Source organism: Polypterus senegalus, chromosome 1 (genome assembly GCF_016835505.1).
Source record: "Polypterus senegalus isolate Bchr_013 chromosome 1, ASM1683550v1, whole genome shotgun sequence".
NCBI classification, from domain to species: Eukaryota; Metazoa; Chordata; class Cladistia; order Polypteriformes; family Polypteridae; genus Polypterus; species Polypterus senegalus.
Window position 1 is genome coordinate 336,302,251 of NC_053154.1, and position 27,038 is coordinate 336,329,288.

At 44.4% G+C, this 27,038-nt stretch overlaps 1 protein-coding gene across 1 annotated transcript in view; it reads left to right on the forward strand.

The window, feature by feature from the left end:
* The first annotated feature begins 16,115 nt into the window (after positions 1-16,115).
* LOC120516946 (tumor protein p53-inducible protein 11-like) overlaps positions 16,116-27,038 on the forward strand; it is a 258,054-nt gene continuing 247,131 nt past the window's right edge. The window contains exon 1 of the mRNA XM_039738989.1: positions 16,116-16,304. The gene's annotated coding sequence lies outside the window, so the exon portion shown is untranslated. The remainder of the gene's footprint in view (positions 16,305-27,038) is intronic.

The window sequence follows — 27,038 nt, forward strand, 5'->3', positions numbered from 1 at the left end:
AATACATTTTCTGAATCAGCCCATTACTGGCACAAAACTTTTGTTTCAAATGATAATCCAAAAGTGCTCAGTGCACTTAAGGACCCCCACAAAGAAGAACTGAACCGACGCACGTCCACCCTGTCAGAACTGGCCACAGGTGAATCTGACACTCCAGTGGATTCCTGTATACTGTGGATTGTATGGAAAAGGGACAGCTGACAGGCTGGCCAACAAGGGTGGTCATGCGGACCAGGACAATACAGGGGTCTTATATGTTAAGGGAAAAGACCCTGGCAAAAAAAGAAATGATAACAGCAGCAGCCAAACTTTGACCAGTTTGACAATGCAGTGGAATCTTTATGACAAATGTTTGTGATGCACCATCTGTTGGAATGACAAATGCAATCCATCCATCCATTTTCCAACCCGCTGAATCCGAACACAGGGTCACGTGGGTCTGCTGGAGCCAATCCCGGGCAACACAGGGCACAAGGCAGGAACCAATCCCGGGCAGGGTGCCAACCCACCGCACAAACACACCCACACACCAAGCACAAACTAGGGCCAATTTAGAATCGCCAACAAATGCAATCCATTTTATTACAAATGTTTGTGATGTGCTGTCTATTGGAATGACAAATGCAATACATACCTCTGTTATATACATTTTAGAATGAGATTTGTGGAAGCAGTGTTAATGTTTGTGATGAACCATATGTTGGGATAGGAAATACAATGAATTGTATTACTACAAATGTTTGTTATGCTCCATATGTTGGAAAGATAAATGCAATGCATGTCTCTGTTATATGAATTTTGGAATGCGACATGTAGAAACAGTGTTCATATTTGTGATGCACCATCTGTTGGAATGAAAAATGCAATGCATAAACCTGTTATATGAATTTTAGAATGAGATTTATAGAAGCAGTGTTCGTGTTTGTGATGCACCATCTGTTAAGATAGCAAATGCAATTAATTTTATTACTACAAGTGTTTGTGATGCGCCATCTGTTGGAAAGAGAAGTGCAATACATATGTCTCTGTTATATGAATTTTGGTGTGAGATTCACAGAAGCTGTGTTACAGTTTTTTACGATTGCTTAGGCACGATTTTAAAAACAAGGCTCATTTTGTCAAAACCCTACACACAATTCACACATCCACACACACACGCAAGTAGCAGAATATCTTAGATCTTTTGCAAAATGAAACACTTAATTCAAAACTGTACAATAATTTACCAAAAGCCCATTTTGGTGCCCTATGGCGCACACATGGTTCATACAGTCGGATTCTGTTTGAACCAATTACACACTGCTGTGCTCCATCTGAAACACTTGTAACATTTCTACCTTTCTAATGATACAGTCCTGGTTTGATTTTTTTTTCTCTTTTTTGAGATATTGATAAAGAACATGAATATATTGACCAAACACAACACACGAGACAAGTACTGCACCTTGATGAACATATTTATTTCTTTTCATGTACTCAAGTCAGTCAATACTGAACATTTGAACGAAACATTCCTACGTAACAAAACATTTTTCCAGTTTCCATATGGTATTACTAAACATACCATTGTACTGTAAGCTTACAATAATACTGTAACAAATTCCATATCCGTTCAGTACAGAATAAAAATAAAAAATAAAAACCTAAACATCTCTCCGCCTAGCTGGGTCTGGCCACAGGGCCTCGTCAACATCACAGGCTATTCAGGGAGTGAAGAATTATTAGGCAAGTTGTATTTTTGAGGATTAATTTTAATATGGAACAAACACAGTGCTATCAGTCAATCCAAAATGTTAATAAACCTGAAACCTGAATGTTTCACAACGGAAATGTGAGTGTGAACATCATCAGGGGAATACATATGTGCGCACAATTATTAGGCAACTATTAGTGTGCAGATTTATTATGCAACTAAAGGAAAAATGAAAATTTTCCCATCTCACTTGTTTATTTTCATCTGTTATAGTGAGAATAATAAACAAACACCTCAAAATTTACAAATAAACATCTCTGACATTTCAAAAAAAATCAATCAATCAATCAATGACCAATATAGCCACCCTTCTTTCCAATAACAGTCATAAGCCTTTCCATTCATGGAGTCTGTCAGTTTCTTGATCTGTTGACGATCAGCTTTTTGTGGAGCAGTGACTACAGCCTCCCAGACACTCTTCAGAGAGGTGTATTGTTTCTCTCCCCCGTAAATCTAGCGTTTAAGAAGTGCCCACAAGTTCTCGATAGGGTTTAGGTCAGATGAGGAAGGGGGCCATGTCATTATTCCTTCATCTTTAAGGCCTTTACTGGCTGGCCACGCAGTGGAGAACTTCGATGCAAGTGATGGAGCATTGGCCTGCATAAAATCATGGTCTTTTCCTGTATCACTGTTTGAAGAAAGTGTCTTGAAAAACTGGCAGTAGGTTTGGGAGTTGATTTTGAGTTCATCTTCAATGCAAAAGGTCCAACTAGCTCATCTTTAAAAATACCAGCTCATACCAGTACCCCACCTCCACGTTGGAGTGGAGCTCTGTGCCCATTACTGATCCACAGGTCCATCCATCTGGTCCATCAAGAGTCACTCTCATCTCATCGGTCCATAAAACCTTTGAAAAAATCTGTCTTCAGATATTTCTTGGCCCAGTTTTGACGTTTCAACTTATGTTTCTTGTTCAGTGGTGGTTGGGTTTCAGCCCTCCTTACCTTGGCCATGTCTTTGAGCACTGAACACCTTGTACTTCTGGGCACTCCAGGTAGGTTGCAGCTCTGGAATATGAAAGTACTGGAGGATAATGGGTTCCTGGTAGCTTCACGTTTGATTCTTCTCAAATCTTTGGCAGCTAATTTGCGTCTTTTGTTCTCAACACGTTTCTTGCGACCCTGTTGACTATTTGCAACAAAATGTTTGATGGTTCTGTGATCACACACCAATATCTTAGCAATTCCAAAAGTGCTGCATCCCTCTGAAAGACTTTTACAATTTTTGACATTTCAGAGTCAGTTAAATCTCTTTTTTGGCCCATTTTGCCTGAGGAAAACTAGCTGCCTAATAATTCTGCACACCTTGATATAGGGTGTTGATCTCCTTAGGCCACACCCTCCCTCATTACACAAATACACATCACCTGACGTGCTTAAATCCAATAAGCATTCAAGTTAATACAGCTTGGAGTTGGAATATACGCATAAAAATGATGATATGGTCAAAATACTCACTTGCCTAATAATTGTGCACACAGTGTATTTTCATTTGCAGGGCAACGTGGAAAGAATCTTTTGGAGTGACGAATCCACCCTTGTATGGATGCTGCTTCAATTTGATCACATGCTTCCTCCATAGCTTGAATGAGGGCCATCTGGACATAGGGCCGGAGATCATAAACCTTCCACCGCCATGCTGAAAAGAACTCTTCGATGGGGTTTAGGAAGGGGGAGTATGGTGGAAGGTAGTGAACTGTAAATTGTGGGTGTTGATGAAACCAGTTTTGGACCTGGGCGGAACGATGGAAAGCCACATTGTCCCAGACGACAATGTATTGCATCTGGTCCCTTTGGTTTGCTGCTGCGATAATATTGTGTAATCGGTCTAAAAATGTAAGAATGAGGTCAGTGTTGTAAGGACCCAAGTTGGCATGGCGGTGGAGGACCCCATTCTGTGTAATGGCAGCACAAAGGGTAATGTTACCCCCACGTTGCCCTGGTACATTGACAATAGCCCTGTGGCCAAGGATGTTTCTTCCCCTTCTTCTCACTGTTGTCAGGTTAAATCCAGCTTCATCAATGTATATAAACTCATGCGGGACTTCTTCTGCATCCATTCGCAAAACTCTCTGAAATACAGCAAAATATCACATTGCGTTATCAATATACTGTCGTTCTGCTATACAGTAAAATTACATGTACTGTAAAAAGGTTATGTGTGCAGTACACAATACTACAGTCAGTGAACAAAACATACCCCCACATATTCATGCCGCAGGACTTTCACCCGGGTGGCACGGTGGCGCAGTGATAGCGCTGCTGCCTCGCAGTTAGGAGACCCGGGTTCGCTTCCTGGGTCCTCCCTGCGTGGAGTTTGCATGTCCTCCCCGTGTCTGCGTGGGTTTCCTCCCACAATCCAAACACATGCAGGTTAGGTGGATTGGCGATTCTGAATTGGTCCTAGTGTGTGCTTGGTGTTTGTGTGTGACCTGCGGTGGGTTGGCACCCTGCCCAGGATTGGTTCCTGCCTTGTGCCCTGTGTTGGCTGGGATTGGCTCCAGCAGACCCCCGTGACCCTGTGTTCGGATTCAGCGGGTTAGAAAATGGATGGAGGACTTTCACCCTGTCTGAATTTCTTTCAAATGGCACTTTATACAATTGTTTCATCACAACTTGATGTTTTTAAGGATACTGGCCTATTGTTGACAGAGAGACCTGTAGGACATTATTGAAAATTTGGTGATCATTGACAATATGGGCTTGAATTTCTCGAAGTCTGATTGCATTATTGGCCAAAACGAGGTTTATGATCTCTCTTTCTTGCTCCTGTGTGAATATAGGGCGCCTCCCTCCTTGGTGTTCTCGACGTTCAATCCTATGTTGGGCAAACAAAATACATGTAGCTTACTGTAAAATGAAACATGAACCCTCAGTCCAGCCTCCCTCAGTGTTAGTCCGTGGTTTATTACATGGTCCACAATTGTAGCACGAATTTCGTTACACCGATTTGGTTGTCTTCTTCTTTGTGCATGTCCTACCCCTCCTCTAGGTCTTCCTCTCCCTCTTCCTCTTCCCCTACCTTGGCCTCTTCCTCCACCTTGTTCTCTCCGGATTCCCCCTCTCATCCGTACTCCTTCTCTTCTTCCGACACTGTCCATTTTTGTTGAAGACAGGTGAACTTGCCTGTTGCCTTTTTATAGTGCTTAAACAAGTGTTTGCACACCTGATGACTGTGTTGAACCAATTGGTTGGTCGGTGCGGTGATTTGACAGTCAGTGCTTTGGTATTGCAAGGAAGTGACTTCATGATAGATTTTTGTGTGTAATGTATGTTAAGTGTGTTTAGTGTTTTGCAAATCACTGTGTGTTATGTTTTGCAAAAAGTGTGAAGCTGAAAATGTACTTACAGTTGTGCAAATCTAGGCCGGTGTTTTGCTCCTTGAGTATGAGGATTTGTTAATTGTGAGAAAGTTTTAATTTTAGTGTCTAAGCAATTGAAAAAAACTGTAATATTTGGGATGTGTCATCTGTTAGAATGACAGAGACCTAGCAATGGGTCACAAACAAGTGTCCTTTTATTAAGGTGGGTTGAATTTTAAACTCCACAGACTATTTTTTTTTTAAATATTTATGTATTAAAGTTTTGCAACTTTGTTTTGGACACTGATGGATGGTTTAAATAAAAAACACTTTGCACATTTGCACCAATCATGTTGTTCTTTGTTATCATTCACCACAATCAATCTCAATACATGACCATCGATGCCCGGGTACAAGAGAAGGTAATGCCATCTGCCGACAACCTGGTCATCAAATATGCTTGAATGGAAACAAAAACATTTACTGTTGTCACATTTCTTTGAGCTTGTGGTCGACGTCGACATGATTGCGTCATGCACTTCCTGCAAATTTGTCATCTCCTGCTCCACCACATCCCAAAGGTCTCCTATTGGATTCAGATCTAGTGACTGGGAAGGCCACCAAAGAACACTGAAACCAGTTTCCTTTGTGACGTGCAGGTGCATTATCCAGCAGGAAGTAGCCATTAGAAGATGGGTCAGTTGTGACTATGTTGCACAGTTGCACAGGTTCAACAGCAATCCTCTGATAGACTGTGGCATTCAAGAGATGACTGATGGGTATTAACGGCCTCAGAGTGTGCCAAGGAAACCTTCTCCACACCATTACACCACCACTGCCAGTCTGGACTGTCGACACAAGGCAGGTTGGGAGCATGGCTTCTTGCTGCTGACATCAAATGTCTATATGCCTCAACAGAACTCAAGTATCATCAGACCTGGCTACGTTTTTTTTTTCCAGTCTTCAATCATCCAGTTTTGGTGAGCCTGTGCCCACTTGACTGATGGGTGTGGAACCTGACAAGGTTTTCTGCTGTTGTAGCCCATCCATCTGGAGATTGTTGTATGTCCTGAGATGTTTTTTCTGCTCACCACAGATGTACAGAGTGGCTATTTGAGTTACCATAGCCTTTCTGTCATTTCGACCCAGTATGATCTCTCTTATCAACAGAACTGCTGCGCAAAGGATGTTTTTTGTTGTTGTTATATTGAGTCTACAGACCGCTGTGCATGAATATCCCAGGAGATCAGCAGTTATAGAAATACTCAAACCAGTCTGTCTGGCACCAACAATCACACCACCCTCGGAATCACTGAGATCACATTTTTTTCTCCCATTGATGTGAACATGAACTGAAGCTCCTGACCTGCATCTGCTAGCTCTGCTGCCACATGATTGGCTGATTAGATAATTGCATGAATAAGCAGGTGTACAGTTGTTCCTAATTATTCAAACATCTGTTTAAATAGTCTGAGGAGCCCCCAGTACTAGAGAATCCGCACCGACGTTTTAAGCACATGCAACCCTGCGAGGCATCGATGCTAAACTGCGTGTCCAGAGACAACGCACAGAACAAGCCGGGTATAACAATTCAGTGACTGCAACCATACAAATGCCAGTCTGCCCATTTCGAAGGCTATGTAGACTCTCTAAACCAGTTCCAGCAAGATCTTTCCGGATTGAAAAGAAAACAAGAGCGACGGATTTAAATGATCAAATCGTCTCAAGGAACGAACGAAACGCCAGAAGAACCAGCGCCGACAAGAAACTGAAGATCGACTGCATTGCTTTCACGCTTCCGCGGGCAGACGTCTAAAAATGAAAGGATTTCATTTGGAAAGTGCGCCCCAGTTTCTATCACGTGCAGGCCAGGGCGGGATCGGGGCGGGGTGGATGGTGGATGGGGGGAGAGACGAAATTGTGGAAAGGCAATGGCCACGCCCATCGAGCGCGGGCGGCTTAATGGAGCAATCAGAATATCGGACTTCAGTCAGGGGAGTGCAGTTAACTGAATAGCGCGCATATACATGGGTTGATGGATGGACAGGTGGAGTGACTTTCATTATTTCACTGGTAACTTTCATTTCTATACAGTATGACTTGCGATGCTTTGGATTTCGCGTTACTTTGTAAAGGTGTTGTCACGGAACATGCGCACTGTGGTGAGCTTTTTGTAAACCCGTGGTTTTCAACCTTCATGACCTCGGTATTTAGTTTTACCTATTTAGGTTCACTGGTGACCCACATACATAAATCGAAAAGCAGGGTTGGGTGGGATTTGGGGGTTTCCCCTTGGTGAAACGAGTTCTATTATAAAAGCGGGGATTGTGATGGGTGCACAGTACACAGAGCTATACTTAAAGAGCGAGGGGTGCTGGTTGAGGCATTGGAGTTTGCATGTTCTCCCCGTGTCTGCGTGAGTTTCCTCCGGGTACTCCGGTGTTCTCCCACAGTCCAAAGACACGCAGGTTAGGTGTATTGGCGATTCTAAATTGGCCTGTGTGTGCGTGTGCGCGCGCGCTGGCGCTCTGCCCGGGGTTTGTTTCCTGCCTTGCGCCCTGTGTTGGCTGGGATTGGCTCCTGCAGACCCCCGTAACACTGTAGTTAGGACATAGCAGGTTAATTAATGGATGGTTGTGTGTATGTGTGTTTGAGGTTTGGATTTGGTGTCCTACAAAAACGGGAATACATAGCCCACTGTACAGTCTTGTTAAGCAAGACAGTAGACGAAACGACATTGTCCCCCTCATGTTCTTAAGACCCAGAGGCAGCCCCTCGAGACCCACCGCCGACGACACGTCTCCCAAAAGTGGAGCGCGACTCTATCATGCTCCTATTAAACTTTTAAAAATAGTGTTTCTTCAATGGCACTTTATGGTTCTTTACTGGGTTGTGTGGTTCCAATATTGCTTGACAAAGAACTATTTCATCCTGGGAAGGGTTCTTTGGGCTCTGTAATATGAGGACGAAAATAAAATTCTTTGTCTAGTCCACTATTTAGCAGGCTACTGACCGGTCAAGCCTGCATTACTGACTTCACCAGGACTTTTAAAAACCAGGAACCCGTGATTTGTACTGCCATATCGAGATATGCTACCTTAGCTAATATTTACACGTTTAAAGGTCATAACGTTGAAATGGGCAAAAGATTTTTTATAGTATTACTCATCATCGGCCAACGTTTATTTTTGTCTAAGGTTACACAAATCGATGGGTACGGTGACGTATGAGGTGAAATGTATACTGCGCATGCCCAGAACACTTTTGGAGCACATTTCGATGGGCTGCGTGGTTCGATAGAACACCATAGCGCCTGCTGAAGCCCATTTGGAGCTCTGCGTTGTGTGGACAGACACCACCCCCTCATTTTCCAAGGCGGGTAGACGATGTTATCAGACTTGCGGCTTGGGGGAGCTGGGGGTTGGGGGATGGCAGCCTTCCAGTAGCACAAACGGTACCCCTTTGTGTATATACCTTGGACTTGAATGGTGCTCACGCCCTTTGGTGTACGGTGCACGAATACTTTTACTTTCAAAAACAGCGTGCTGCAGGTAACTGCTCCTACTCGGCACCATCGCACCGAAGACCCTGGCGTAGTTGTGGTATAACCGCACGGGTGGCTAGAGTTCGCGCGCATTAATTTTCATAAATGGTCCCCGTCAGATGACATTGCCCTAGCCAGCCGCTTATGTCGCCTAATGGATTGACATGCCCATTAGTATTTCACAAATCTGTCACCCTTTTATTTATGAGGCTGTTTATGAAGCCTATTACAGCTCTAAATAAAATGATCTTTTTTGGACCTACATGGGGTGTTTGGCGGCACGGTGGCGCAGTGGTAGCGCTGCTGCCTCGCAGTAAGGAGACCTTCGTGGAGTCTGCATGTTCTCCCCGCGTCTGCGTGAGTTTCCTCCCACAGTCCAAAGACATGCAGGTTAGGTGCATTGGCGATCCTAAATTGTCCCTAGTGTGTGACAGGTGTGTGTGTGTGCCCTGCGGTGGGCTGGCGCCCTGCCCGGGATTTGTTCCTGCCTTGCGCTCTATGCTGGCTGGGATTGGCTCCAGCAGACCCCCGTGACCCTGTATTAGGCTATAGCGGGTTGGATGGATGGATGGATGTGGGTGGTTCCTTTTGGAATCAAAAATGGTTCCCCTGTGGCACCACTCTGAAGAACAGTTTGAGCACCTTTATTTGTAAGAGTGCGTTTCGTATTTCCAGGAACCGACACGTCCACAGTTTCCCAAGAGGGGCCAGTATAGCATACTCACCATGCCAGCGCGAGAAACGAACCAAGAACCATAGATCCGGGAGCTGGCTGAAATAATTATGATAAGAATTAACCCTTCAACTTAATTATTAGCTTCAAATTTCAATCGCTTTGCAAAAGATAGTTGGGGATACTTATGTCTGTGAATGGCACTATATACAATAAACGATTTATCAACCGTTATGCTTTAATGAATGAACCAGAGGACTAACGTATCATCCGCATGGTGCCACGTAAAAAACAAAACTGTTCTGCATTTGTTTTGACTCCGATGTGATTGCCCTCGGTCAGCGGGGAACTTACGACCACCTCCCTTTGAAAACAAGATGACCCCCTCCTCCAAGAGCGTCGTAAATTCGTCCACCGCTACAGTGTTGGACAGCGGGGTTACTTAGGACTCCCCATGCAACGCACCCTCTGAAGCCCCCCTGTTTGTGTCTCGCTGTCATTTCCAGGATCTTGCGGATTGTAAAGCCTTTAGGGGTCGCTAGTTCACCGCCGGGCAATTACTGGTTCAACGTAGAGCTCGCCGTCAATTACCCGCACCATTGGTTGCTTGCAACATACTTAACACGGTGAGAACGTGAAAACGCAGAAACATTATATTGGTGACATTCAAGGATGAAACATGACAAAGAAATTCAAATTCTTGAAAAATTCATTATATGAACTTTAACCTTTTTCCCTATTGTAACAGGTGGACTTCATTAGGTGTAGGAGGGATTAATTGGCAATTAATTGGTCATACTGTACAGTCAAATATATATCTGCAGTCCAGAGTCTCTCTCGTGGAGCTCCAAGTAGGTGGAGTTAACTCCAATGGGCACCAACTGTAGATCTCCAGAACTCCGCCCTTTTACACTGTGGGTAAGATTACAGTTGTGGGAGGGTCAGCTGACTCAAATAATGCCAAGTACTTTGAAGTACGTTAGCTCCACCTACTTGGAGTTCCAGGGTGGAAGCTCCGGGCTGCAGAGGTTCCAGCCGTCGTATAAAATCAGCAGGTAGTGTTTGTTGCGTGGTCGTTCGGTAAGGCTTTTAAAGCTGACAGAATAGCTAAGTGGTTAAGGCTTTGGACCTCCAACCCTCAGGTTGTGGGTTCAAATTCCCCTGTGTGTGACCGTGAGCAGGTCACTTGACTTGGCTGTGCACCAATTGAAATACAAAAAGAACGTAACCAATTGTATTTTAAATGTTACAAGTCACCTGGTGTCAGATATGGAAAAGCTTTTTTAAATTTCTGCAATTAAGTTTCTAATTGTTTCGTATTTTCTATTTCGTTGGCTGTTGCTTTTATTGTTATATTGTCTCATCTTTTAAGTATTGTGCTTATTTGATATTTTTACTGCTAGTCATGGTTGGCCCACTAGGCATAGACCCAGTAGGTACCAGCCTAAGCGACACCACAACCGGGTCCAGAGATGCACGCCGATCCCCAAAATCGCTTATGTCATGTGTTTATCGAGAAAGTGTCGATCACTAAGGGGGACCCCTTCTTCCTCCTTCGTCGATTTCACTTACGGATCAGAAAGGGGGGCTTTCTTTCTTTGGGCGCTTTAAACCAACACTGCAGAATGGGAGGCAGTCTGTTGTTGGGGAATAATGGACCCTTCAGTTGGCCCTGCTGCCAATCACGTTTTATTCTAATCCTGTGTGATGAACTTGATGTCAACTTGTGCTGTAGGGAATCGGTAACGTTTAGCTCATATTTTAATTTATTTTAATAACAATTGTACTCAAAATTGTCACCAGCATATATTCTGATATTTTTTTTGTGTTGTTTTCACTCTATTAACGTTGTTTGTTGTTAGGTTTCCCCATAGAAACTGTCATGATGCAGATTTATAATAAATAATTGTGTTTTATCGTTTGCTGTTCGTTTTGTTCTTTTATTCATTCACAAGGGAGGGTTAAAAAGGTAATTCTGCACCCACCTTGTCACATTATATTTTAACCATAACTTAACACCGTTAAAACAGGGTGCCTGTCCATCGGAGGGCCCACCCAGAGAACGCCCAGGCTTGGAATCGCTTTGGAGAGTGAAGGGGACAGAAATGCCCAGATGGGAAGAACGCGCAGACCCCATAAGGACAACAACCAACCAGTGGCTTCGTTTTAGGGCTTCCGGGGGTGACGCCCCAGTCCCGTTTATACAAACGAATTACCCAACTGTGCCTATCCTGCTCCTCCATTTGACATTCCTGCACTAAACGCACGGACCCCACATGGGGGGCACCAAACCCAAAACCCCATCCAACTCGTAACCCAGTCCCCGCTAACTCGCGTCCTTTTTACGGTCCGAAGTACGAGTCGCACGATAGTCAGGGGCCGGGGGATTGAGTTGGGGGATACACCCATGGTATCGGCTAAAACTGCGGGGTGATCACCACGCCACCATGTCGCTTCGCAGTGACAGAAGGTGTCGTTAATGTACCTTCACGTAGATTTTAACTGCACGAGTCTGTAAAAGGAAAGGCAGCGTGGCATAGTGTTAGTCTATGGACTTCAATTGCGGGGTTTAAGTCCCACTAGTAACATTTCGTGACCACGAACAAGTCACTTCAACCGTTTGAGCCCCATCTGAAAAAGTAAAAAAAAAAAAGTATCAAATTTTAGATAAAGCGCCCTTCTTATTATAATAAAGGAAACCACTAATATATATATTCAATTCATACATCCATCAATAAGTAAAAAAGACTCGCCGCAAATAACTAAAGGCATTAATAAAAGAGAAAAGATGACTGCCGCGCAAACAACTTGGACATTTCCCTGCGGGCGTGGGCGTAATATTACAGAAAATAAATCGTATTTTCCTCCTGCGCTCCGGTGTTTCATTCCTAAAGGACACTTTAAGTGAACTTCAAATAAACCAAAGACGACTTTTTGGACACGTGACGATAAAGCAGGACCTCCTCGATATTTGACTCTTTCTTGTACTTACTCGTGATGAATGTTCATCGTGTATTCAGTAGACACCAGTATCTTTAAGAAGAGATAGAAAAAGTCCTGATGGCCACTAGAACTGACTGAGTAGATAGAGGGACAGAAGAAAGGCACTATATACAGTAAGACAGATAAAAAGATGGATGAAAGTCACTGCAAACAGCAAGATAGATAGATGGATGCATAAAAGGCACTATATATTGTAACACAGATAGATGACTGCGGTGGGCTGGCGCCCTGCTCGGGGTTTGTTTCCTGCCTTGCGCCTTGTGCTGGCTGGGATTGGCCCCAGCAGACCACCGTGACCCTGTGCTTGGGGTATAGTGGGTTGGATAATGGATGGATGGATAGATAGATGAAAAGCACTATATGAGACAGAGAGATGAATGACATTAAATAAGACAGCTGAAAAGTATTATATGCAGTTAAATATATGGATGGATGAAAGGCACTGCATAGAGTAAGATAAATAAATTAAAGACACTGTACTCAGTAAAATATAGACAGATAAATGAAAGGTACTATATACAGTAAGACAGATGGATGAATGGCACTATATATAAATATAATAGACAGATGAAGGGCAGCAAGGTGGCGCAGTGGGTAGCGCTGCTGCCTCGCAGTTCGGAGACCCGGGTTCGCTTCGCGTGGGTTTCCTCCGGGTACTCCCCGTGTCTGCAGGTTAAGTGCATTGGCGATTCTAAATTGTCCCTAGTGTGTTCTTGACGCAGTGTGCGTGTGTGTGCGCGCGCCCTGCCCTGTGTTGGCTGGGATTGGCTCCAACAGACCCTCATGACCCTGTCGCTAGGATATAGCGGGTTGGATAATGGATGGATAGACAGATGAAAGGCACCATATACAGTAAGAATGATAGACAAGTGGATGAAAGTCACTGCATGCAGTATAGATGCACAAAAGGCATTATATATAGTAAAACAGATGAAAGGCACTATATAAGACAGATACATGAAAGACATTAAATAAGACAGAGAGTAAAATAGATGGCTGAAAGGCACTGTACTCAATAAAACAGATGAAAGGTTCTATATATAGTAAGACAAATTAATGAATGGCATAATATATAATAGACAGATGAAAGGCACTCTGTATACTGTAAAATACACAGATGGATGAAAGGCAGGCACTATCCAGCCTAATTTAAATGTCGCTACTACTGTGTATGCAAAAGTTGTAATGCAAGAACAAATCGTGGGCGGATAAAACAAGTTTAAGAGAACCAATTAGATTGGAGTGCGAACGAGTCTAACACAACACAGACACCACACAAGACCGGAATTGAACCAATCCGTTTAGCAGCGCTTTGCTGTACCTATAAACAGTTCTGTGTAGTTAGATTTAAGTGGAGTTAGTAATGTCTAAGGTCTGATTTCATATTACCTGTTAACACGTCACAGCGCCCCAAGTCTGCTATGCACACACTCGAATCGCCATTGTACACTGTAACACACTGCGAGAGCACCTCAGCACAATAGACGGACTAAACGGCAGAAAGAAGGACTGATACACGCCGAAATACGACCTTTTTAGCTTATGAACGCCAAGAGTCTTTTAATTGGCTTAGTGGTCAAGGTTTTTAGGCTGTGCCTTCGAATCCCGGTAGCGACACTGTGACCATCAGCAAGTCACTTTACCTGCCATGTGCTCCAGCTGGAAAAAAACAGAACGGCTGCATTAGCGTAAGCCGCCCTAATGCGGGGTGTTTTCATATAAATGCATCGATTTACTTCATGAGCTAGAAGTACATAATAAACAAAAAAAGTTGCGTCAAATATTTGATGACTTAAAGTATGTCCTGCTTTTTAAATGTGAGTCCAAATATTCTCTATTTTTATATGCCATTTGTTGACCGTCTGAAAGGATCAAAAAGCACATCTTATTCGTAATCAGTGACCATGGAATAGTCTTAAACGATATTTAAAATGTGTCATTCTTGACCTTCCTTGAGTGGCTCGCAGAGGGCTGGGACCACCGGTAAAGAGTCAATTATCAAAAATATCCATCCAGCTATATCCTAACTACAGGGTCTGCTGGAGCCAATCCCAGCCAACACAGGGCGAAAGGCAGGAAATAAACCCCGGGAAGGGTGCCAGCCCACTGTCGGGCGCACACTCACACACCAAGGACAATTTAGGATCGCCAATGCACCTAACCTGCATGTCTTTGGACTGTGGGAGGAAACCGGAGCACCCGGAGAAAACCCACGCAGATACAGGAAGAACATGCAAACTCTACGCAGGGAGGACCCGGTAAGCGAACCCGGGTCTCCTACTTGCGAGGCAGCAGAGCTCCACCGTGCCGCCCATTATCAAAAATATGGCTCAGCAACATTGACATTACATGAGATTCCACATGCCCTCCGATCCCCATTTTTTCGAATTATTTTTTTTAAAAAGGAGAACTTTGACACATCGTTTCTCATTGAACCCCTGGGGTCGGCTGATGTGGCCTTTATGCTCCATGTTCTTTTAATCATTTTGGCCGATGACACCTATTGGTTTACTCTTTATCATAAGGATGTCGTTCCCTGCAAAAATATGACCCAAACTTGATTACATTTTTTTCGGGAATGAGACAAAAAAGTAAGGATGGACTCCAAAACGTTCAACCAGATATCAAGACGAGTCGATTGTTATATGAAATGTTTGGGTTTCCACATACCGGTGATTCAGGAGGCGGCAGACAAAAAAAAAAAAACAAAAAAACAAGAAAGGGGGTCAGCTGATGTGCCACGCGTATCTTGAAATCCTTCTGATCATTTTTGCTGAAGACACCTGTTGGTTTACTCTTTTATCATAAGGTTGTAATTTCCTGCACAAAATGAATGGCCTACAAATGAGGGTCTTTTATGTCTAGAGTTCCAAAAATACCGGGGACAGCCCCATCGTCCATGCAATGCTAAGTACACCAAGCGAAGCCGTTTTGGTAGTTTAAGGGGCGTGCACTCCGACCACCTAATGGGAAATATCCTCAAAGTCTAATAATACTGAAAGCGCACCATGGACCAAAAGCGGCGCCGTTTATTAACCTTAAGGAACGCGTGCACCGATTTTTTCCGTTAAGTCCGTGCTATAGACAGCAAGGGGCGCAGGTTTTAGAAACCCGTGGGGCGCGCGGAGCCTAGCAATGATGAAAGCGCGCTATAGACACCGAGGGGTTTTTGGGAAATCAGTCTCAAGATGAAGCGAACAAAAAAGAGCGATGCTGCTTTTTAGAAAAAAAGTGAGGTAAGAAGTATTAAAAAGAATGAAAGAGCATTATGAAAATACCTCAATCAGAATACAGAATTATAAATCAGCATACGTTTTCCGTCGTTTTCATTTATTGTTTGATATTTGTTATGTTTAATTTTGTAAGTGGGGTACTAGCAAACTCAAAGATCGCCCCGGGAGACAAAATTCCAGCTACGCCACTGATTTGTTGTCATTATTTATCAATTAGTGTGTATTTTAAATTAATACTGTCTATACACTTACCATTATTTTTTTAGTTATGGTTCTTTACCGGTGTTGTGCTTGTTCTTTTTTTGTATATATGTTGCACCGCGGTGTTACTTCATTATTTCATACCACTGTATGATTCAATACCGTGTACGGATGATATGACAATAAGTAAACTCTACGAAACAGTGCAGTTAGTTTTCGGGGGTAGTTAGCATGAACTGGCCGCATCGAAGTAGCTTTGATTTTGTACCTACGGAAGGACCGTTGGAGCATCTAGTAATAACCAATATTATACTGTAGAATACGGTAAAAAAACAAAGCGAACGCCTCCCTTATTTTTTTTCTGTTGCGATTACTCGGGAGATTACGGTAATGGTGTGTGTGTGCGCGAATGCGTAAACTCCATGTAATACGGCAATCGTGTGGGCTTCTAGTCAGATCTCTCCGAAGTATGTGCTAAACCATCGCGAAGCGATGTAACAGCGGCGACCACCGCAAGCATCTCCCCATAGCGGCCGAAACAAAATCCAACGAGGAAAGCTGCCGAAAGCGAAGTGGATGCGCGGGATCTGAGGCGTGTAAGTACACCGCTGCCTTCTTCGCCGACTTCAATCCGCCTGCACTCGTTCTCGGTGTGTTTTTTTTTGTTTGGTGGTAGATATATATATATATATATATATATTTTACAAAATATTGTAGAAGACGTCTGGATGTGCGTACCTGCATGGGTATTGTCTAGGGGAGGGCAACTTAGTAGCAGTGGGTCCGTACAGCTCGGTCGGTCTGGCTAAAAAACAAAACCGAACGGGCAGAATTGAGCTGTTATCCAGTAATCCGTTTATTATTTATTTATTTAATGTTTCGGTTTTCAGATACTCGCAAGGGTGTAAAAAGGAAGGTGGGTTAACCTGCCGGGGGGAATAAATCTTCAGTAGGAGGACCCCCTCCTTATTTATTCATTAGCATCTCACGTGCGGGACAAAAGGCACGCGCGCACGTTAAATTTGCTGCCGCTTAACTCGATTGTTATTTTACGCCTTGTCTGCTTTCTTTGAAGGTGGCTGCGAAGGTGAAACGGACATTATGGGCAGTTTGAAACCTTAACTTTATTTTTTTTTTTTTTTACCTGTTCAGTCCAGTCACATGACAGTTGCATTTGAGTTTGGCTTATCGAAAGGAAAGAAACAAAAAGCACGCGCGGACACGGCTCATTAGGGCACATCCAGCTACCTGCGGCCCCATTTTAAAAACCGTTAATCGGCAATTAGCGTTAGTGCGCGGCATTTGACAGTTATGCCTTTCCGCCAGCTTTCTAAAAATCCACGCACACTCGCAGCACAAGTATTTGCGATCTGCCTAAAAGCTTTCAAGTAGGTCATGCCGATGGGGATGCATATTTTGCACGACTCTTGGCAGAAAGCGCCAGCCCGTTGTAAGATAACGGAATAATTGGCAAGGGCGCCCGTATCGCCTTATGCTTTAATTAAACGATTTCTTTAGTTGCTGCGTAAGGGTGTTTTGATGAGGCATGTGTTTAAAGGCACCGTACACTTGACTGATATAAGCTTTTGCGATGGAAGGGTTGTAAAATTTTGTTGTGGATGAACTTTTTCGAAAATGTTTCGCATTGCACGCAGACACGCATTTGTGTGCTCCATCCATTTTCCTAACTTGCTGATCCAGGGTAGGGTCGTGAGGTAGCTGCAGCCTACCGCAGCAACCATCGGGCTCAAGGCAGGAGATTGAGAACACACACACCAATTTATCGAGTCCTGCAGGCGCCCTATGTGCTTTGGCGTTGGACCCCCGCGAACCTTAAGCTTGACCCGAAGAAGAGGTTTATGTAGTAAAGGGAGGGGGTTGGGGGGTTCGAAGGCTGCTTTAACGGGTCCCGTGTGTTACAAATGTTTGTATCCTTCCGTCCAGTGTTGGTTCACGCGCACTGTTGCCGGGATAGGCAGAGGCTCCCCTGGTTTAGATACGAAACGAATGGACGGAATGGTTGCAGTTTTCATCCATCCATTATTCAACTCGCTATATCTGGAGCCAATCCCAGCCAACACAGGGCGCAAGGCAGGAAACAAACCCCGGGCAGGGCGCCAGCCCACCACAGTGGTTGCAGTTTTGATGAATCCAAAGCATTTATGGCTCAGTGTTGGTTTGGGTGTCGGCGCACGCGAGTAAAGGAGCTACGGTATAATAAGAGTAATAAGCTTAATAAGTCTGTTGCAATTTGTGAGATTGTTGGTAAATGCATTAGTTCTGGCGCAGTTTAATTTGCCAGCGGCAGTGTGTAGAGTGTCGAGTAGAAGTAACCGTGTCGGGCTTTTAAGTGCGGGTGTGCGGCCGATGGGGTCTTTGGTGAGGCAATGGGTGGGCAGTGCACACCAGTGGGCGTCGTTACGTGGGGATGGGGACTTTCGGGGTTCTCGAGAGTTCCACCTAAAATGCGAAACTCCACTGGGGAGCTTGTTGATTACACAAGTGGTTCTCATACTGTGGGGTGGGGTGCAAAGATGTGAAAAAAAGAAAACAACATTTATTTCTATAGCACATTTTCATACAAACAGTAACTCAAAGTGCTTTACATTTTAAAGAATAGAAAAATGAAAGACACAATTATAAAACAAAATAAATCAACATTAATTAACATCGAATAAGAGTAAGGTTCAATGGCCAGGGGGGACAGAAAACAAGAATCGAAAATATGAAAAAGGCATCTATTGAAACGATAACAAATGAACTTAAACTACTGTACATTCTGATACTAGAAAAATAAATATACAGTTAGATAAATGTCGATAAATGTTAAGTAGGTATAATAATTTTATACATCCATGATATATAATTAATTAAAAAAGAACAAATTGGTATTCGTGGGTCCCTTTCAAAAAAACGTTAGGGGGCGCGATTAAAACTGTTATGAAAACTCGGGTCGCAAATACTTAAAGGTTAAAAACGCTGGACTACACGAAAGCTTTACGTGGGATTCCACACACCAACCCCCCCAGATGTCATCTCACAAGTCCCCAACTTTCTTTTTCTTTTTTTTTTTAAAAAAAATAAAGATGACTCTTTTAGGTGTCTTTACAAGTGACCCTAGTAAGCGTTGAAGCTTAATGTATGTTAGAGAGAAAGCCCAACGCCATTGCCTTTTAACCCCGTGGCACGCGAGTCATTTCTCGTCTTTTAACCCACAGTGTTCCCCAACCCAGTGGCGCCATTTTAGGAGATCAGAGGCTTTAGCCCCCGATGTATTGCATCTTTTTTTTCCAGGAATGTATAAGAATAATATCTCTAATGCCCCTGATCTCTATCTACCCTGTTTGATTCAGCCACCAGCACCCTCCTAATGGCAGGATGGATCCCTGCTTTCATGTTGTTGACCCAACCATCCGAATGTCACAGCAGAAACTGAGACTCCTCAGAGTTACTTAAAGGTTGTCCCTCCTCAGACTAGGCAACGTTTTTCTAATCTTCCTTTGATCAATTTTAGTGAGCTTGTGTGAATTGTCATCTCAGTTGGCTGTTCTTAGCTGACAGGAGTGTCCCTCGCTGTGGTCTCCTGCTGCTGTAGCCCACCTGCTTCAAGGTTTGACGTGTTGTGTGTTCAGAGCTGCTCTTCTTCAATCTTTGCTTATTACGAGTGCTTATTTGAGTTTCTGTTGCCTTTCTACCAGTTCCTCGGACCTCTGGCATGAACAAGAACTGCCGCTCACTGATATGCTCCCTTTGTCAGACCATTCTCAGTAAACCCTATATATGGTTGTGAGTGAAAATCCCAGCAGATCAGCCGTTTCTGAACTAAGCAGACCAGCCCAGCTGGCACCAGTGACCATGTCACATTCAAAGTCACTTCAGTCTCCTTTCTTCTTCATTCTGATGCCCGGTTTGAACTTAATGCATTTCGGCCTGTGGACCTCGTGAGTACCTCCTGCTTGAGTTGCTGCCCTGTGATTGGCTTATTAGAGATTTATGCGAACAAGCAGCTGATCAGGTGTACCTAATAAAGTGGCCAGAATACAGCAGAGTAGATTTATACTAACGGGCTCCATTAATATCCAGATGGAGGTGACGACGGATTCGTGAAGTCCAAGTGAGCTCCTGAGATTTTAGAGGGCTCTTCCTGCATACGATCACGCAGCTTTTCTTGATTTGTGGTATCCCTTCAGGTTGCCTACTAGACAGTCAGGTTTTGTTTTGCCTACATATCTTCCGAGCCCAAAGGACCATCTTCATACACACAGGTCCATCTCCAAGAATGAAGCAAGAGTTCTCCGAGGAACCACAAAAGCCAGCAGAGTGCCATTAAAGAGCTATTAGTTTTAATGGTTCGGTTGGGAGTGTGTCGAGTGCTCTGATGGTTTACGTCACGTGTTCCTCAAGGACTTGTGAATTACATTCAGGGGGAAGAGAAGGTCAGCTGAATAAATACATAAATGTGGGTATTTGTGAAGTTCCGCTGCTTCAGTGACTAATGTGGTGATCTGCGCACCGCCTGTTGTATCGTGAATGTCCCTATAACTGCATGGCCAACAGTTTGTGGACCCCTGACCATGACATCTACTGGTGTATTTCAGGGCTTGAGACTTGGATTTGATGGTTGGCTAGGGTTCTATGCTCTGAGCAGTGAGTTTTACAGAGAGCATGTATAGTTTTGGCCAGCCAGCCGAGGTGGCACTGTGGAGGGTGGCGTCACTCTGGTTGACAGGTGGAAGGTGGTGAGGAGTTTGGGTTGGGTGAGCGAATGTCTGACTTATGCGAGCGATGATGAGGTGCAGCGTGCTTGTGTCACGCAGGTCGCCGTGTTTTATATCCCTGACTGGATTATGGCCTGAAGGCACATGGGGAACGGGTGCTGAGTGAATACACTTCCCACAAAAAATACAGCAAACCCGGCCAAAATTATCATGAAGGTCTCCAGTGGTCAGAGTTGGTTTCATGTCTGAGTTGCAGCGTCCTCGCTCGGCCGAACTTGACATGGCAGCCATGTAGAATGGTGTGCCCTGGTGGTCTTGTCTGTCACTGCTGTGTGGTGAGTGTACAAGGCTGAAATTGTCGCTAGTCCTGGCCACACGTGTATTGGCATCAGCCGTATTTCATGTGTGAGGTATGATTAATGTGGCACAGCCGTGGTGTATTCCATCCAAGGTTTCATCACCTGGCTGGGGTTCATGTCCCTTTTTTTTCTTTGTTGAGTAAATCATTTATGTTAGTGTCACTGATTATCTGCAGTGTTTTGTTTGCCTGTGTTTTGTTCCGTTTTGTGGGTGGTCCCTTCAAGAGGTGGGGCCACCTGCCAATCAACACCAGGAACTGCCCTTCTACCAATAAAACCCGAGGGTCTTCCACAGTTCCTGGCAGTTCACCCTGAAATTGCCAGAGAGTGCTGAGTGACCATTTTTTGGATTTTGACTTTATGCTTTATTTCTGACTTTGTTGTCACTTTCTCTTTTGGGAATTTTGGTTGCATCGGATTACCTTCTTGTTTTGGGCAAATCCTATTTCCTTGGTGCTCCACGGAGTGTCAGTTATTGAAGAGCATTTTTGTGAAGAACAGATCTTTTAAAAAAGACTCAATGTGGCAGTTTTTGTACATTGCCAGGGTTTTCCACAGGATTCCCCCTTTTTTTTTTTCTTCTTTTTTTAACTTGAACAAGATGGCACCTGTGTTTGGCATGCCATCTGTCCCTCTCTGCTCTCCTTGTGCTTGATTTTCTTTTTGTTGCTCATTTGTGAATGGCTGCAGTTCTTTGATTTGTTGTGATGATCAACTTGTTGCGAAGAACTCATGGGGTATGACCTCGGTGAATGAACAGTAAGCGTCTTATTATCCCACCACTTCTGTCAGAATTACTTGCCCACCTCTGGCACCAGGGCCGTTCTTAGCAGTTTTTTTGGGCCCTAGGCGGTTCAGAAATGTGCAGGCCCCAGATGGGGGAGGAGGGGACCCGGCGGGCATAGCCCCCCCGCAACTCAGGAAGGTGTTCTAATATCTTTTATCGAGCACATCTCTCTCGTTTAAAATTGTCCAAAATGTTTCCAGGATGAGAGCCAACCTGCGCACGCTGCAATCGAGCTCCAGCCTCACTAGGACACTTGCTTTGGGCGGCGTGGACCAAAATGTTTTAAATGCCTCTCAGACAGCCTTGGGGTCCCAGTCCCTCCTAATCCATTAACAGCTGTGTTTGGTGGCCTCACAGGGGGGCTTAAAGCGGAGAAGGACAAACAAACTGGAATTACTTCACTATTAGCACGTAGGCTTGTCTTGCTCCGCGTCCTTAGAGTCCTAACCTCTCCCCTGTTAAGTCAGTGGGTAACTGATGTTATATACGATTTGAATTGTGAAAAAATCTAATTCTCAGTGTTTGCAGAATCTTTTCAAAACTTTGCAGGATCTGATTGATGACATTTTAGAATAAGTTTTTATGCTATGAAGAAGGACTCTCATCCCTCTTTACTACTTTCAAAAGTTTTACTCTGGCATGTTGGCATCACTCTTTTCACAATAAAAGTCCAAAGACATTAAAAAAGGATTGTGGCAGCCAAGGTTGCAAATGCGAAATTTTGTTGAGATGTTCACAGGTTTGAGTCCAAGACAGAACTGATTTGAGTGTGAGACTATGTTGGCTTTAAAGGGCGGGACAGGAAGTGATGTCCTCGGGACCGGAAGTGACGTCATCCATGGCGCTGAGAACAGGAAGTGACATCTTCAGGACAGGGAAGTGACATCATCAGTAGCCGTTGGAGCCGGGAGTGAAGTCATCAATGACGGGATTTCCCGTGGATGGTCTGCAGAGAGGATTGAGAGAGAAAGTCAGTGCAGCTCGCCTCCCCCTGGTCTGGTGTGGTACTACTGTTATTCAGGCCCTTTAGCTGCCTCCCATTCCCACGTGTGCGACACTCTCTTTCTGTAGGGTGAGGGTTGAATTGAATTTATTTTTCTCACGTTTTACTTGCTTGTATGGGATGTTAATTTCTTATAATAAATTCAATAAAAGGGAAATAAATATTATTAAGCAGAATTCCAGAGGAAACCATTATGGAAGTGGCAAGCGGCCTGTGACAAAATTGCTCTTTGTCTTCAGGTGTGTATCGCTCTGGTTGGCGCATTGGTGGACCATGCCATGGAGTACAGGGGATAAAAAAACATTTAAAGTTGTTAATGTTCGTGTTCTATTATACTACTTGGTAAAATATTGGTACATTCTTGACAATAATGCCTTTTTAATCATACACATAAATATGGGCCATCCTGTATGTGCCAGTGTGTCAGAGCCACTGCAGGGACTGCTGGGAGTTGAAGTTTCTTTACCCAGTAGCACCGGTACATTCTCTCTCTCTCTCAAGCTTTTTCCTCTTCCTCGCGACTCTGGCTCCCTGAACGGAGTGCTGCGACTCCTTTTATAGACCCCCAGGTGTTCCGTGATCTCCTACCGGGTGTACTTCTGAGTGTGAATGGCAGTCCTGCTGAGGAGGGCTCAGTCGTTCCCCCTGTGCCCCCTAGTGGTGGCCACAGGCTCCAGTAGTGTTGAGCCTCCATGCTCCAAACCTGTGGCACCACAGTCAGATATATGGGGGGTTTTGTGTGGGGGGTGTTGCCCTCTGTTGTTCTGGAAGAGGTATTGTCTCGTCCGTTCCTTTTAAGAAGGCATCCCAGCCAGGTAAGAGTCCCAGTTGTCCATCAGAAAATATACAAATAAGAAAACCAACCTGGGCATTATTCAATAAAATTTTAAACACTAAAGAGCAAGACAAACCGTCACTCTTATCAGAAGTAGGCTCATATTGTTTTCTTATTACAAACCTCATACATAAAGATGGCAAGAGAACAACCAGAACTAATTTACATATATATAAAAAATGATATCTACATTTGTCTTGGGCACGTGTACATCATAACACATTAAGCGGAGTTTGTTTGAAGTTATTAAATTCTGTGAACACTTACAAAACCAAATAAAACGGTCCATAGCCATTTCAGTTGATTAAGGATGGAGTTCCTGATTCTTGAATGTGATTAGCTGACCAGCTGACATGGAGGAGAGGAAAACCAAAAAGCTCCTAAGATTGGGGTTACAGAAGGACAAATAAACCTCAGGAGGGCCAGAAGACAACAGGGAGCAAATCAAAGTAGTTAAGCCTGATGGCAATTATAGAAGTCAGGATGACCTCGGCCAGTTACTTGCCCACCCTGCAATGGGCACAGTTGATGAGGTCGTCTATGAAGGTTTCCTCCAGGACCCCCAGGTGACCTCGGCCAGTTGCTCGCCCACCCTGCACTGGGCACAGTTGATGCGGTCGTCTATGAAGGTTTCCATGGCTACCTCATTTTCCTCCAGGTCCCCCAGCCAACTGTAAAACAGAGTGCGTTGAGCAGGTGTGGGGGGCCTCTACACAGGATGGGAGATACCAAACATGGATTAATTCTGGGTACTTATTAATACATCAAAAAAAGCTAAACTTTTCATCAGATTGCTATGTTACGTCTTAATCACTGGAACGCCAAATTAAATTAAAAAAAAAAAAGAGTTCAGAAGTTTTTTTTGAAACATTACACAGGTTTAGCTTGGTGTATTGATTCATAATTTTAGGTGCATAAGAAAAGAAAGCTGACATCCGTAAAGATAGATAGATATTTTATTAATCCCAAGGGTAAATTCACATACTCTAGCAGCAGCATACTGATAAAGAACAATATTAAATTAAAGAGTGATAGCAGGTATAACAGACAATAACTTTGCATAATATTAACGTTTACCCCGCCGGGTGGAATTGAAGAGTCGCATAGTGTGGGGTCTCCTCAGTCTGTCAGTGAAGCTGCTCCTCTGTCTGGAGATGATCCTGTTCAGTGGATGCAGTGGATTCTCCATGATTGACAGGAGTCTGCTCAGTGCCCGTCGCTCTGCCATGGATGTCAAACTGTCCAGCTCCGTGCCTACAATAGAGCCTGCCTTCCTCACCAGTTTGTCCAGGTGTGAGGTGTCCCTCTTCTTTGTTGCCTCCCCAGCACACCACCGCGTAGAAGAGGGCGCTCACCACAACCGTCGATAGAACATCTGCAGCATCTTATTGCAGATGTTGAAGGATGCCAGCCTTCTAATGAAGTATAGTCGGCTCTGTCCTCTCTTGCACAGAGAATCAGTATTGGCAGTCCAGTCCAATTTATCATCCAGCTGCACTCCCAGGTATTTGTAGGTCTGCACCTTCTGCACAGTCACCTCTGATGATCATGGGGTCAATGAGGGGACTGGGCCTCCTAAAATCCACCACCAGCTCCTTGGTTTTGCTGGTGTTCAGGTGTAGGTGGTTTGAGTCACACCATTTAACAAAGTCCTTGATTAGGTTCCTATAATCCTCCTCCTGCCCGCTCCTGATGCAGCCCACCATTGCAGTGTCGTCAGCGAACTTTTGCACGTGGCAGCACTCAGAGTTGTATTGGAAGTCCGATGTATGTTGGCTGAACAGGACTGGAGAAAGTCCAGTCCCCTGCGGCGCTCCTGTGCTGCTGACCACAATATCAGACCTGCAGTGCCTGAGACGCACATACTGAGGTTTGTCTGTAAGATAGTCCATGATCCATGGCACCAGGTGTGAATCTACTCCCATCTCTGTCAGCTTGTCCCTAAGGAGCAGAGGTTGGTTGGTGCTGAAGGCACTAGAGAAGTTCAGGAACATAATTCTATGGTAGGGGGGCCTCCAGTGTACTGCTTTGCCTGGGGGGCCTATCATGCTGTTAAGACAGCCCTAATTAACAGTACCCTTTGGTCTAACTAAGAGGTCTAAGCCCAAACTTTGCCATCTTCCCTTCTCCACCAGGAACCGTGCAGTCTGAAAGGTGGCGTTCTCCTGGTGTCCATCCGACTGCCAGATTCGTGAAGTGTGATCCACTGCACCAAAGTCCACCACTCGCTCCCGCAATGATTGGCATTGCACATCGTGATCTTCAGCCTGGCCATGGAAATCAAATTTCACAAGCTCCAGTGCTGAAGTTGCGTCCAGATGTAGTCTGGCACTCATTTATGAGAGAGGCTACTTTGGAGCTCTTGGGCACTCTGTGGGCCCCGCTGTGTGAGTTTGTGTGGTCAACCACTTCGTTGCTGACCTGTCTTTGCTCCTCGAAGCTTCCACTTCATAATAAAGAAACAGTAAAGTTGACCAGAGAAGATCTAACAGTCAAGGTGGCATCGCCATGTTCAGAGTCGCTGAACTTTTGAATGTTCGTCAATGGAGGTTACGTGGCTCTGTCTTGGTTAACTAAAGACAGGAACTCCTTCATGTGGAGGGCGTCCACCTACTTTTGGACAAGCTGTGGTGAAGACAAGAGACCAGATAGACCGATTTAAGGGTTAGGGAAACCGTCCCCATATACTGTCGGTGAACCAAAATTAATCACGGTCTTGTCCAGCACAGTCAAAGTAGTGATATACATTCAACAGCCATGTTGGAAAGATGCATGGATTTATGGTGAACCGAGATTCATCTGGTCTTCAGTTTTTCTGATTGAAGAAAGGAGAGGAGTATTTAGTACGCCATCTTAGATCCCCGTCCGGTGAGTTTCCGCGCTCCGTTGGTCCTTCTTGCTGCCCCCCTAATCAGAGTGTGACACACGCGCGTATCTCCTTAGCTACTAAAGACCTTCTCTTCTTGTTCTGCTTTGTGCTCCTCACCTTGGGAGCTCAATGCACTTTATGACACAAGTTGGGAGTCTGATTAGCAGTCTGTGATTCATGGCCACGCATTGATTTTTTTTCCTTTGAACTGTTTAATCGTCTTTTGTTTTAAAATTGCATGAGGAGCTGCTGAGCTGCACGACTTTCCCCGTCTCCTTCCCCCTTTCTATTAGACTTTGCCTCGGGAGACAAGATCATGAGCCGGACAGTTAGGTTTCTCTTTGCAGCTCCTCGGCTCCCATCTCCTGGGAGTTGCTAGTTTCCGAGAACACGTTGAGAGGGATCGTATCGCTTTACAGCAATTTTAGACTGCAGAGTTTTAATTATGTCTGTAAGCTTCACTGCAGAAAAAAAAAATTATAAATGAGTCGAGGAGAAAAAAAAAAAAAGGTCTAATGGGTTACAAGGAAAGGCCGTCATGGACACAGCACATCACGTCCAACCGGGCGCTCCTCACTATGAAGTTCTACATGCTGTGTGAAGCAAACTCTGGCGACATCTGGAACTCGATGCTCCACACCAGTAGAGGAACCAAATGGGATGGCAAGTACAGTCAATATGGCGTTGCAACCTCACCTGTGCTGTCACCGGTGGACCCTTTTACTGTGTAACGGTGGGCAGTTTCTGTACCTCACCTGT